Source organism: Medicago truncatula, chromosome 4 (assembly GCF_003473485.1).
Source record: "Medicago truncatula cultivar Jemalong A17 chromosome 4, MtrunA17r5.0-ANR, whole genome shotgun sequence".
Lineage (NCBI taxonomy): Eukaryota > Viridiplantae > Streptophyta > Magnoliopsida > Fabales > Fabaceae > Medicago > Medicago truncatula.
In genome coordinates this window covers 53,569,355-53,582,436 of record NC_053045.1, presented here as the reverse complement: position 1 = coordinate 53,582,436, position 13,082 = coordinate 53,569,355, and positions in this window count along the sequence as shown.

Here is a 13,082-nt window from a genome sequence, read left to right as displayed (position 1 = left end):
TTCTGTTCAGTGGTAAAAACAAACACGTATTAATGTATTTTATCTTGTGATTTTTCATCACCTTGTTTTATATTCCAAAAGTGTTTTGAGAAATAATTGAGAAATTTTTTAAACTAATTTTAAGGGAAAAAAAAACTTATTTGTGACGGAAAATATGAAAGTCACAAAAATGTTGTCTTGCAGTGTAGCGTCGGATAATATAACGACGCTATTCAAATTCCCATATATTTTGCGAGGGGATTGTTATCTCAGTTATTTGCAACGGTTTTTTCCCTCAGTGATTTGTGACGGAAAATTTTAACGTCAGTATTTTGTGACGGAAAACTGGCTTACATATATCCATACTGCGGGAGGTTTAGCGACAGCATTTTGGTGTTTACGACCGTGTCTGTGCCGCCGTAATTAGCGACGGAGTTGATATTCCGTCGGTCAATTTCTCGACCCCCATTATTACGACGGATTTTTGAAGCGTCGCAAAACCTGTCAGAAAGTCGTTTGCTACTGAATTTTAACGTTTTTGCGACGGAAAACAGCCGTCGCTAAATCCATGTTTTCTAGTATTTCATCTTATGTCCTTTTTTGTGATAACAAAATATTATATATAAAATCTTCTCTTCAAAACTTGTCATTGTTTTTTGTGGGCAGCTAAATAAGATACGTTTTAGTTGCTGAAGTGTATTATTTAACTAATAAGTGTGTCTGATAGTCAAGTGCATGCGCTGCATGGAATATATCGATGACTGTTTCTGTCATTCATTTGCTAACATGTTGAAAGTACAATTACTCTAACATTCTATTATAGGATGTTAATTTGAAATCTTGTCTCTTATTTCCCAGCTAGGGTGTACAAAGTGAACAAGATCCCAAAAAAAAATAAAAAATTAAGACTAACTGACTAAATCTACTTTGTAATGCACATGTATATAATACAATAAAAATGGAAGTTGGCTTGGCAAAAGACCCTACTTGATGATCACCCTGCGAGTGCTAGTGACAAAATGTACAACACGAAAAGCAGCTTAGCCATCTATTTGGAGGTGCGTCTGTGTTTGACTTTTGTGTCTGATCAACTTCTTCTGTTTTTTCATTTTGCTCTGATTTCATATTTGGTGTGTTATTCTCTCCAACACCCTTGGATGAGACACTTTTATCTCCATCTTTCGATCTTCAAAATAATGAACACAAAAAAAAAAATTAAATAGTTTGCCCAATGGCAACTCAACTAAGCATATCATGCAATTGTAATACATACAAAAAGGTGGTAAGTGATTGAAGCTTACGTTTTAAAAGCGTAGGATCCTGTGCTACCATGTGACTGATGTCGAGAATTAGATTTTTTATCTTCCTTTTTAACAACATACTTTGTAGTTTGACTACTCTCCATTATGACCTCTCTCATTGTCTCAGCAGCTTTTGCTTCAGTTACCTTCAAACCTTCTTCGTGAAGTTCGGCAGTTCCCTTGCTAATAGCGTTGAATTTATTCACAGGTACTGGAGGTTGATGATTTGGCGAAGCAATATACTGATCGGACATACATACATCACCAGACTTATCTAAATCAGAAGATTTGAAGCAAGCTAGTTCACTTGAGAAACTTGTATTTCCCATATAAATGCTGAAGAGTGATTCGTTAGAGGCAGTGCTCCATTCTACTGGGGCATTTGTATTGTTTCTAGCAAATACATGAGATGGAAAGACATATTGGGCATTAGTCACATTTTCACTTGGACGCTCCATCAATTGTATCGGCGGGTTTTGTATCTCTGGTCCTTTAATTTTGTGGTGTTCTATGTTTTGATTAGACGAAGTTGGCGTGGAGTGTTCTGCTACATCTGAATGTTGATGATTGGGCTCGGATTTAGTTGCAACTTCGTTATTATTGGACTCCCCAACCATACGGGAAGCCAGTCCCAGATCTTGATTTGCATTACTTGTGACATTTATAGAAGCGCACGTTTGTTCTTGGTTTAATGATTCTAAAGTTGGAAAAGATGATGTCCCTGTATGGATAGTATCATCCACTCCCTGTTGTCCTTTCTCAATTTCTTTAAAGGGGTGATGTGATTCAACATTTGTTGATACAATATCACATGGAGATGGCTGGGTTTGCCATGATTTAACTACATCATCGGAGTCACTGTTATTTGTATTTGTTTTCTCATTGAATGAACTTTCTTGCGACAATTCATATGTGGATGTTGGTGAATTGAGATTTGAAATAACATTAGTTGAAGAATGTATTTCGTTCGGAGAATTATAAATATGTGTATTTGAACTACCAATGTTTGTGTCATCCTCAACAGTGTCGTTGGTTGCCTCACTTGGTCCTATGAATGGATTTTGGAACGATGACGACAATGATGTCACGGGGGCTTGGTTGATGTCTGGTATATGAGAATGAGCTTCCAAAGGATTGTTAGATGCTCTCCCAAGCTCTTGTTCTGTTAACGGAGGTGGTGGTTGATAAGCATTTGTGGCATGACCAGTTCGTAAATCAATATTGACTTTGTTGTCACCTTTAACTTCCATCGGCTAACAACGTCAAGTGAACAAGGTTTGAAGATTCCGATGGAAATTATGGTAAGCTGTAAAATCAAATGTTACAACAAGAACCCGTTAAAACACCATACCACAAAAACAAAAAATCATGTCAAAGTTTAAGGAAAAACACATTTTGTTTCGAACTAACAAACTTTCAAACTCATTTGAATTTGAAATGCATGTATTATACTCTGATTCAAGTAGAGATGAAAAATAAAAATTTCAAATGACTTGTAATTTAGATAGCATACACTAACTTTACATAACCATATAAGATAAACAATAAAAAGGTAATCAAGGAAAAGAGGTGCGAAACTCCATCACGACAAGAAAAATACTAAACTTGCATACAAACACACTCAAATATATATGTCAATAACTATAAACAAATTCACACAAGCTTCCAATTCTTTCATGCCCTTTATAACATTGTTGATATCATATACAATCGTAATAGAAAAGACACAAACTGCAGTATTTATATCTTCAATATGTGCATCTCCGCTAAATATTACAACATTAAATGTATGAAATATTCAAATTCAACAAATACTTTTTCAATAAAACGTTTCAAAAAGAAATAAACATAGAAAAAATCCAATTATTTATCTAATCATAACACATAATTATTTAAAGATTAAGTCTCTCAAACAATTCAATAACAAAATTCATCCATGCATACAATGAAATTATAAAACACCATACAAGCCTGCCAAACAATTTATTTAAAAACATGTGGAGAAAATAACAATGTTACATACAAAATCAATGCATCTGAAAAATTGAACGAGACTGCTGACCAGGCCGCTGCTAAAATCAATCATGCCATATACGACCAAGAAATCAGCAGTCCCATTTCTCATAAGAACTAACAAATAGAAATGTTGTCGAAGATATTAGGGTAAAAGTTATATTGAACAACATGACAGATGGAAAGATAGAGAAAAAACAAAGTGATGAATTGGAAATCTAAAAAAGGTGAAATAAAACATACGGTGATACATAAATTTAGGGGTTAAATTTTCTCATATTCATCAAGTATCAAATAATTAACAAACTTCAACTATTATCTTCTAAATAATAAAGTTATATCAATTGTTGACCTCATCATGTGTTGTATCGACGTGATGTGGCCTCCTCTTATTTGATCATTCAAGTTTAAGGACAAACTTAGTTTATACGTGGTTATTTAACTCGGAAAATTTACTATTCAATGTCTTCATTCATATCATATAATACAACTTATTTTTTTTTAGATGATATCATTCAAAGGTGGTAAGACATTACATTAGATGTTAAAATATTCAAATTTATAAGTGTATATTTTTACTATGTACAACCTTCAACATACGATTACCACTTTTTTTCTATCAATAAAGATGACTTAAATTTGTGTTTGGTCCCTGTACTTTCACCTAATTTTGGCATTGATCCCTACATTTTTTTTTATTTGGTATTGGTCCCTGCAGTTTGTAAAACTTTTGATTTTAGGCATTATGTTAAATCGCAGTTAAAAAAAAGAAAAACTAACGGTATGCCATATTGACCAATCATGACACGCCACATGGCGTACTAAAAGACAAAACTTTATAATTGAAATAAATAAATTATTACGTGTCTATATGTTTACAATAACCTATTTTTCTTTAATTCATACATGTTTTTATATTTTAACTTATATATTAATACGGAGACCCATTTTTTTTTAATTTATACACATTTATATTTTTACTCATATTTAATACGGAAATAATTTTTTGTACAGTTTGTACATATGTCTGTATTTTTATTCATATATCAATACATAATTTTTTTTTTTTATATAATTTCTATGCAATTGCGACTTGCTTCCAAAAAAAGAGCGTAATGCGCTAACCTGTTTGTATGCACGGGTATCCTACTAGGGCATTTACATCTCTTGTAACCTATATAGAAGGAGATGTTCTTAGAACAATCAGTAATGATATAATTTTAGTTCATTTTCAACAAATGTAAAATATATTTGTTTTCTTTGAAATTTTGGTTGCTACAACTATTTTTAATATAACTTCTTATTGAATTTAATATTATTTAATTATTTGACAAATTTTTTTTGCCTCGCTAATATTGAAAGTTCAGATCCGCCTCTGTTAGGACCCATTTTTCCTGAGAATCAACGGGTTAAAAAAAAATTAACTGAATTTTTTAATATTTGCAAAGTTGTTTATTTTTACTTATAATCAAAATTGAATGGAGTATTTACATAGCAATTTGTTGGTTCTTTGATTTATAATTTCAATGAAATACAAATCAATTTTTTTTTATTATGTTTGCAATAAATCAAAATGTTTTTTGTTTTTAGCTGAGAATCAAATAGTTTAGCCCAAGTGATTAAATAGTTTCAATCAATGTCAAATCAATTGAAAGCATTTAGATAGATTTTTAGCTTAATTTTGTTAAAAATCTCAAATTACTAGAGATCTTTTAAGAACTACAATTCTTTTTTTTTTTTTAAGGAAAGAACTACAAACTTTTTTTTTTTTGAAGGAGAAAGAACTACAAACTTATAATTGCAAAAGTAACACAGTTGGACCGTCTTTAATTAATTCAATTTTATACTATTAGACAAAAATTAAATATTAAATTTCTATTTGTTCGTAAGGATGTCAATGTTTTTGAACTATAAATTTCTATTTGTTCGTAAGGATCTCAAATTACCATATATTCAATTTTACAAATGATTTTTACTATAATTTTTATTTTATTTGAAGAAATCTCACAAATTGGTCGGCCATTGCACACCTGTAATATATATTCATGTAGTTCACACCTTGTAATTTTTATTTTATATGACATCACAATAATTTTCTCTCCATTTCCGTTGAAAAAAATACAATAGAAAGAGGAAGAAAAAGAGTAAAAATACAACGAAAGTATGAGAAAGTGATCCAAAAATTATCATAAAATAGCTATATAAATATAATTTCACTTTTTAATTTTTTTACAACCTACTACATTTTAAATCACACAAAAATCAAATGATACTATATTTGTTATAAACAGCTTGATGTCAAAATTCATTTATCTTTCTTTCAAAAAAAAAAATCATTTATCTTTTCCCCAGAAAAAAAAAAAAACATTTATCTATTTCTATACGATTCTTTTGTGCATGCAAAATGATTAATTTCTTAATTTGAAAGCACTACCTACCTAAGCAAGAGCATCCGGTTCATGAACTGAAGGACAAAAACAATACCTTTGCCGGGACTTGAAACCGGGTCTTGAGAGCCAAGAATCCTAACCAACTAGACTACAACGGATTTGTATCTTAAGTTATTCATTAGACTAAAATATGATTTTGGTCCATGTAAATGTGACAAGTTTGAGTTTTGATCCTAGTAAAAAAAATAAAATTGAAATTCATTCTTACAAAATTTTTTGTTTTTTAAAATAGTCTTCGAACCTAATTTCTTGCTGATTTGTCTCATTTCCACCTATGTAGCAGATGCTGATTGTGTAAAGTTGACCACATGGCTAATACGTGGAATTTAAAAGGAATTAACTAAATTAATAAATCTGAAAATGTTTTTATTTATTTTTTGTATTAATTTTATATATTTTAAATTTAGGCTAAATTAACCTTTTGGTCCCTTAACTAATTCTTCGTTTTCGTTTTGGTCCCATAAGTCTTAAAATCATCAATCGGGTCCCTCAATTTCTGAAACAGAATTCAAAAACGTCCTTTCCGTCGAATAAGTAACTGTGCCGTTTTTTGATTTGATTTTAACCGTTCGATTGAATATCCATTGTATCTATAGTGAACCGTCAGCATCTAATTTTTTTTATTTTTCATCATCTTCTCTCTTCTTATTCTTCCTCCTCAATCTATATCAAAATTATTGTAATATATATATTAACAATTTTTTTGATAGGGGATATATACATATATATCTATACTAAAACAAAATTAATAAAAAAACAAAGGTTTAGAGCTTCTTGTCTTCTCTCGCATGCAGCTCCTTCTTTTCTCATAAAAATCACCACCGCCGCTCACCCTATTCTCGGCGTCGCTTTGACCACCACGTGCACCGATCGGAAAAAGTAAGACCATTTTCTTTATCCTCTCGACGAGGGCTTTCCATTGGTCCAATTAATTTTACGAAAGGAACAACTTTTTGGTCGACCCTTTTCTTCCTCCGCCGCGGTAAGGGGCTTTTCCGGCCACCATACTTTGTATTTCTTCTTCTGGTTTAGATTTGAAGTGGATGCCTACTTTCAAGAGATGAAGATTTGTATGGTGCAGATCTACACCGCGTTAATTGGAAAGCGTTTTTCGGAGGATTTTGATTTAGAGGGTTTGGCTTTAACTTGACCTTCTACTCTTACTTCCAGTATTTGTTCTTAAATGTCTCATTAATGGATTAATGGTGGTTGAAATTTGTTTCGAGAGTTTTAATTTTTTTTTTTTTATGTTTCTGAATTTTCTGCAAAATGAGGAAGATGGTGATGGTGTTGATTGCCTTTGATGGTTAGAGAAAGAGATGGAAGAAGAAGAAGAGTTTGTAGAAAGGGGTTTGAATTTTCATTGTTGCTGTTGTTGAATTTCATTAACAACAACAGCAACGTCATCCATTCCTTTTATTTCTTCAAAAAAAAAAATCCCGATGAGTATTTGAATTTATGGTGTTTGATTTGGGGGTTTTGGTACATATAAGGATTGATTTGAAGAAGATGAATGATGTTAATATAAAGAAGATGGACATAGTATAAAAGTGAAGATTTTGATTTCGTGAGTTATGGAAAAAAAAAATATGAAGATGATGATGGTGTTGATGAATGTGATGTTGAAGATGATGAAGAAGAGTGAGGATGAAGATGAAAAAGGAGAGAATTAATTAGTTGTTGTTGACTCACTGTAAGATAAAATAGACACGCGTAATCCAATAGTTATCCTTTTAAATAAAAGATCAAACAGTTTAAATTAAAAAATTAATAGGATCTATGGTGGACCAACATTGTTTGTGTTTCACTTTAGACATTTCAAGTTAAAGTTAACGGTCAGGAACTTTTTGAATAACAGAGCAAAAGTTGAGGGACTCGATTGATGATTTTAAGACTTATGGGACCAAAATGAAAACTGAGAATTAGTTGAGGGACTATTTGATTAATTTAGCCTTAAATTTATTAAAATATAAAGGGAGAAGAATTGAAATTAGAGTTCGTGTTACTTTCATCTTCTTCCTCGTACCAGTCAAAAGGAAGCTTCCTAGAAAAGTTGAAAAGTTGATTTTAACTGTTAGATTAGAGAGGAACATTGATTTTATTATGGTCTGCCTACATTATATTTTTTTCCTTTCTCTTTCAGTGTATCATGGCCTGCCACCGTCTCTTCCTCTCCCCATAGCTCCCTCTGATCCCCAAATTAAATCACAAACATCCACACCTCATTTTCTCAATTTATTGTTGTGTTTCAATTCCACACCTCCCCACTAAGAGTTTGAGCATTAAAATTAGACATTTATTGAAACGATTCATAGGAGAAATTCAATGTCAAAAACAATTAGTAGCAATGGAATGTATATTAGAACAGATTTGCAAAGTCTCAGACAAGAGTTTTCATTTGGGTTTCTTGTAAAATCCCTTAAAAACGATGCTCGGAAGTTCAAAGCACCATGATGTGTGCTTGTCCTTCAAAGTTCATCTCTTGCAATTATCCAAATCCTTGATTTTCTAAAAAATGCAGTTTAAATTGAAATAGAATATGAGATTTGTAAATAATGGCTAAATGTAAATCATTTGCATTTGCATTTGCATTATTATTTTTTTTTTTTTTTTTTTTATGTTTGATTGTTTTGAATCTATGAACACAATGGGATTTGTTGTGTAAAACTTGATGCGGTTATGTTATTTTTAACAAAGGTTAAGAATTTAAGTAGAAATGAGAACATGTGAATTATAAGAGAGTTTTGTTTCTGCAGAATGGGGAAAAGTAGAGGTGCAGAGTGTGATAGTGAGGAACTTGGAAGTGGTGTTGGAATGGGGCATGAAGGACAGGATGATGAAAGATAGTGTAAAAATAATACTATGTTTGTCGGAGTATAATAAGAGTGTGTACTTTATTTGATCTAGTCGTTAAATATAACTTTCTTATGGTGGGAAAATCTTCCCCCTACCCACCCTAAATGCCACCCAACAATTAAACTGAAGCATAACAAGGTTTTAATTGCTTCAATTTTCAATAGCCAATTTCAAATTACCCAATTCCATATCTCAAATTTTTCCATTCAACACTATAAAGTTGGATCTGAAACGAAACTATTCATGTTTGCCACAATACACAGTGAAAAAGTTATTTTCAGAGACATGTTAGAGAAGGATCTTGTAACTTTGAAGGTTGGAAGGAGGACGACGACGGACGAAGAGTATGAATTTCTGAGTTTTTTGATTCTAGGGATAAAGAATTGATGAGTTGTTGGATTTGGGTTAAAATTAAATTAGTTTATGAGTTTGGAATGGAGTGTTGGTTTAAAGATGATAAGATGTTTTTGGTTGAAGATTCATGTGAAGAAGATGGAGATATGTGTGTTTTTTCATTTTGCGATGAAGGGCATGATGGTGGTGGTATAGAAGAACGAACACACGACGAAGAAGAAGATAAAACATATTAAATAAAACCATTTTATTTTTATTTTTATGTATTTTGATTTTATTTTAGTAAATGATTTATAAAATACTTAAATGCCATGTGTGTGAGTTGTCAGCATCTGCCACATAGGCATAAACGAGACTAATAAGCAAGAAAGTGGGTTCAGAGACTATTTTAAAAAACAAAAAATTTTGCAGGAATGAATTTCATTTTTTTTTACCAGGGATCAAAACCCAAGCTGCACCTGTATAAGGAGCGAGGTATTGTAATGTAGCTGGAGAATTTGCTGTTTCAGCCACTATAATAGTGTACTCCATTGCCCCTCTTTCTTGTAAAGTAGTTACCACTTGAGCCACATAAGATGTTTTTTGACCAATAGCTACATAAACACATATTACATTTTGTCCCTGTTGATTGAGAATTGTATCTGTTGCTACTGATGTTTTACCTGTCTGTCCCCAATAATTAATTTTCGCTGGCCACGTCCTATAGGGATCATAGAATCAATATCAATAAGTCCCGTTTGAAGAGGCTCATACATGGAACGTCTGGAGATAATACCGGGAGCGGGAGATTCGATTAACCGAGAGTCCGAAGCTGAAATTTCTCCTCTACCATCAATAGGTTTAGCTAGGGCATTTACAACACGACCCAAATAACCCTCTCAACAGGGACCAAAATCATATTTTAGCCTATTCATTATCATATTTAATTACACTTGGCATTCTTTGCATTTGGATTACATATATACATATGAATTCTGCAAGGACGATTCGAGTTTAATATCTGGTAGAACTGAAGGAGTAAAAAAAGAAAAAATGCTTGATGCCACTACTAAAAAAACTAAATTTAGTGAGGGAAATTTAGTGAGGGAAAACGTAAAATCCCTCTCTAATTCCGTCATTAAATTTTGCGATCAAGAAATTTGTGAGGAATTTCATTTTTTCCGTCACTAATTTCCCTCGTTAATTTTGCTTTTTCTAATAGTGTGCAGCATGTTAATATTTCATACATTTTTATTAGAGATGCAATACAACACGAAAACTATGCCACAAATAAAGTAACTAACCATGATTACTGGTCTAAAGGACTACCTCTAGTTTGGAATATGGTTATGTATTCGATTAGAAAAGTGAGACACTATAATATATGTAAGGTTGGGGTTCGAACACTGGATATCCCATTTGTTCAGGAACTAACCATGAATTTCTAGCTACTAACCTATTTGAAAAAATAAAAAAGGTTAGAGGTCTATTTCCCCCCTCTAAAACGGTGTAGTTCTTAGATGTGGTAGAGGCGATGAAAAAATGGTTTTGAAAATGACTTGTAGCAAAAAAAACCAATGGCTCCTTGTCTGTATCTATTACGACTGGATGACTTACCCCGAAACTGTATTCTTAGATAATTTCTCTATTAAGGTGTTTGGTTTATTTTTTGGCGGTACTTGTACTTTATTTTACCTTAGTTAACAACATATTTTCATTGGCCGTTAAAAAAAAAAATTAGATGAAAATGAAAACGAGTTAAAAGTGATCACATAACTTCTAGTTAAAATGAAAATTAGAAGTTATGTGATCATGACGAATGACTTTTTCATTATGATAATTTTGAATGACTTTTTCAATATGATAATTTTTTTAGTGACATCTAACCCTTTTTTATGTTGAAATTTCTCTTCTATCTCTTCCATACATGACTATGAAATGTTTTCTTCCATGTATACCGATTCATTAATTGATATTTAATCATGCCTAAAATACAGTATCTAAGACAATTGTCCTTACTTTTCTTATGATTAAAAATTACAGTTTTTAGTTGTCTTCACTTATGCAAATATTGCATTGGATAGACAAACCCTTTCTTATAAACCACTCCAACCTCAATTCAATGTGAGTTTTTTTTCTCATGTACCATTAATACTTCAATAATAACTCGTAAACCGAGTTAACAAGCAGGAATTATCCTCACAAATAAATCTTCACGAGTTCAGATTGTGTGTCTCATGTCAACCACATGCAAAACGAGACATATTTTCATTCCATCACAGTAGTGAATTTGCGTAGTTTGACACAATGTTTTGAGCAAATATACAACATAATGGAAGGAAAAGGAAATGGGTTGGGGGAAGAGAGAAAAGAACAGTACGATATTAAGAATGTTTCAAGTGTCAAGTGTCAACGTAGAAGAGAGATAGATCGAAGGGAAATGAGAAATCATCTTGTATACTGAGCAATGGGACCAATGAATTCAATATTCTCAGAAAGCATTACAATGATGCAACTAAACTCTATTTATACAAGCAAAGTAGTTATCATGAAGGATAACTAACCAACTACACATGCTAACTGCTCTAACAGATTCCTAAACTGAATTAACTAAAGAGAGGAGTTATCTAACTACTCTAGTTAAAGAAAAGCCATAAGCTGTAATGGAATGTACGAGTCAATGCACAACCAAATATAAGGTAAACGCAGAAGTGCTTCTAATATAAGGATACAACTATACCATAACGTAGTAATCACAAATACTTCCATGCGCTTTTAGAAGGAAAGCAAAATATCACCATTAATTAAAGGAAACAAATTTAAACTCTGGTGGCACCTGAATCCACCACAAAACTCCCTAGTAACTGTAATTGTAAATGTTAACGTTTCCCCTATAAGTCTTCTTTTTGTTGGGTCACAGAGAAATTCCTACATGTTAATCCTTTAACTACACAACTAAATAAAAAATATGCTTTCAGAAAGGAAAATAAAAACAGATTCCAAACTTCATTCAACTTGCTTCTGCTATCTGTCAAGCAATATCCCAAGGCTTTTGAATCAACAAAGAACTAGTTCAGACTAGCAACGGTTATATATCAATATCGTTTACCAAACTATAGCTATTTCAACAAGAAAAAAACATTATTAAGAGTAAAAAGGAGTTTCATAAGAGCAATAGTTATGTTGTGTTACACGAGCAACTGATCAAGCAATGGTATGTATTTGGAGATAAAGCACACACTAAATTGATTTCAATAGCTAAAGCCAATATATTTTGGGTTATTTGTCACTTCTTCTACTTCAAAAATAGTATAGGAGAAATGAATGGAATGTGTGTGGTCACAGATCCTAAATCTGCAGTAAGCTAGATGTTTTCTAGTTAACAATTATTGAGAAGAAAAAGATGCATAACAACCGGTTTAATAAATGCCATCAAAAGCAAACTACTGATCATAGCTCAGAAGGTTTCTCAGAAAAAAGGGGATTGCATTGGTGATTCGGAGTTTGGCCTCAAGGCAAGTTTGACCAATGATAGTTCAAATAAGGGATTGAACTCAAGTACTCTTCATCAATTCAACCTTACCTGAAGCTCAATAACTACTTGAGTCTAACCACTTGGTTTGAAATTTCAATAGTCTGCAACAATGGTTTGAGCAAATATACAACGTTATGGTACCAACTTATGTAAGAGGATGGGGGTTGGCGGCGAGGAGGAGAGAAAACGCAATATAATAGTAGGACGGTTAAGGTGAATTCAGAATTGCATCTAATACATATAGATACGATTATTGTACCAAGTAGTTGTCACAAATACTTCCCTGTAGTAGAATGAAAGAAAAAGCTCACTATTAGTTAAAACAAGCTTAAATATCAGCTAATTGTAACTGTCAATGTTAACGTGTTTCCCATGACCAGCACATCAAAATTCCAACATGTTAATCCTCAAACTAGGCAATTAAACTATAAATCTGCTTTCGGAACCTAATGATTCAAGTTGATGAAACGAAATATAAAAAATATATCACATGCTTTACATTTATAACTCAAAGGCATTCCTACCTCCTCTCTATTTTGCTTCTGCTATCCGAATAGCAAATATCTCCAGTCTTTTAAATCAATAACGAACTAGCTCAGACTAGGTGCAATTATA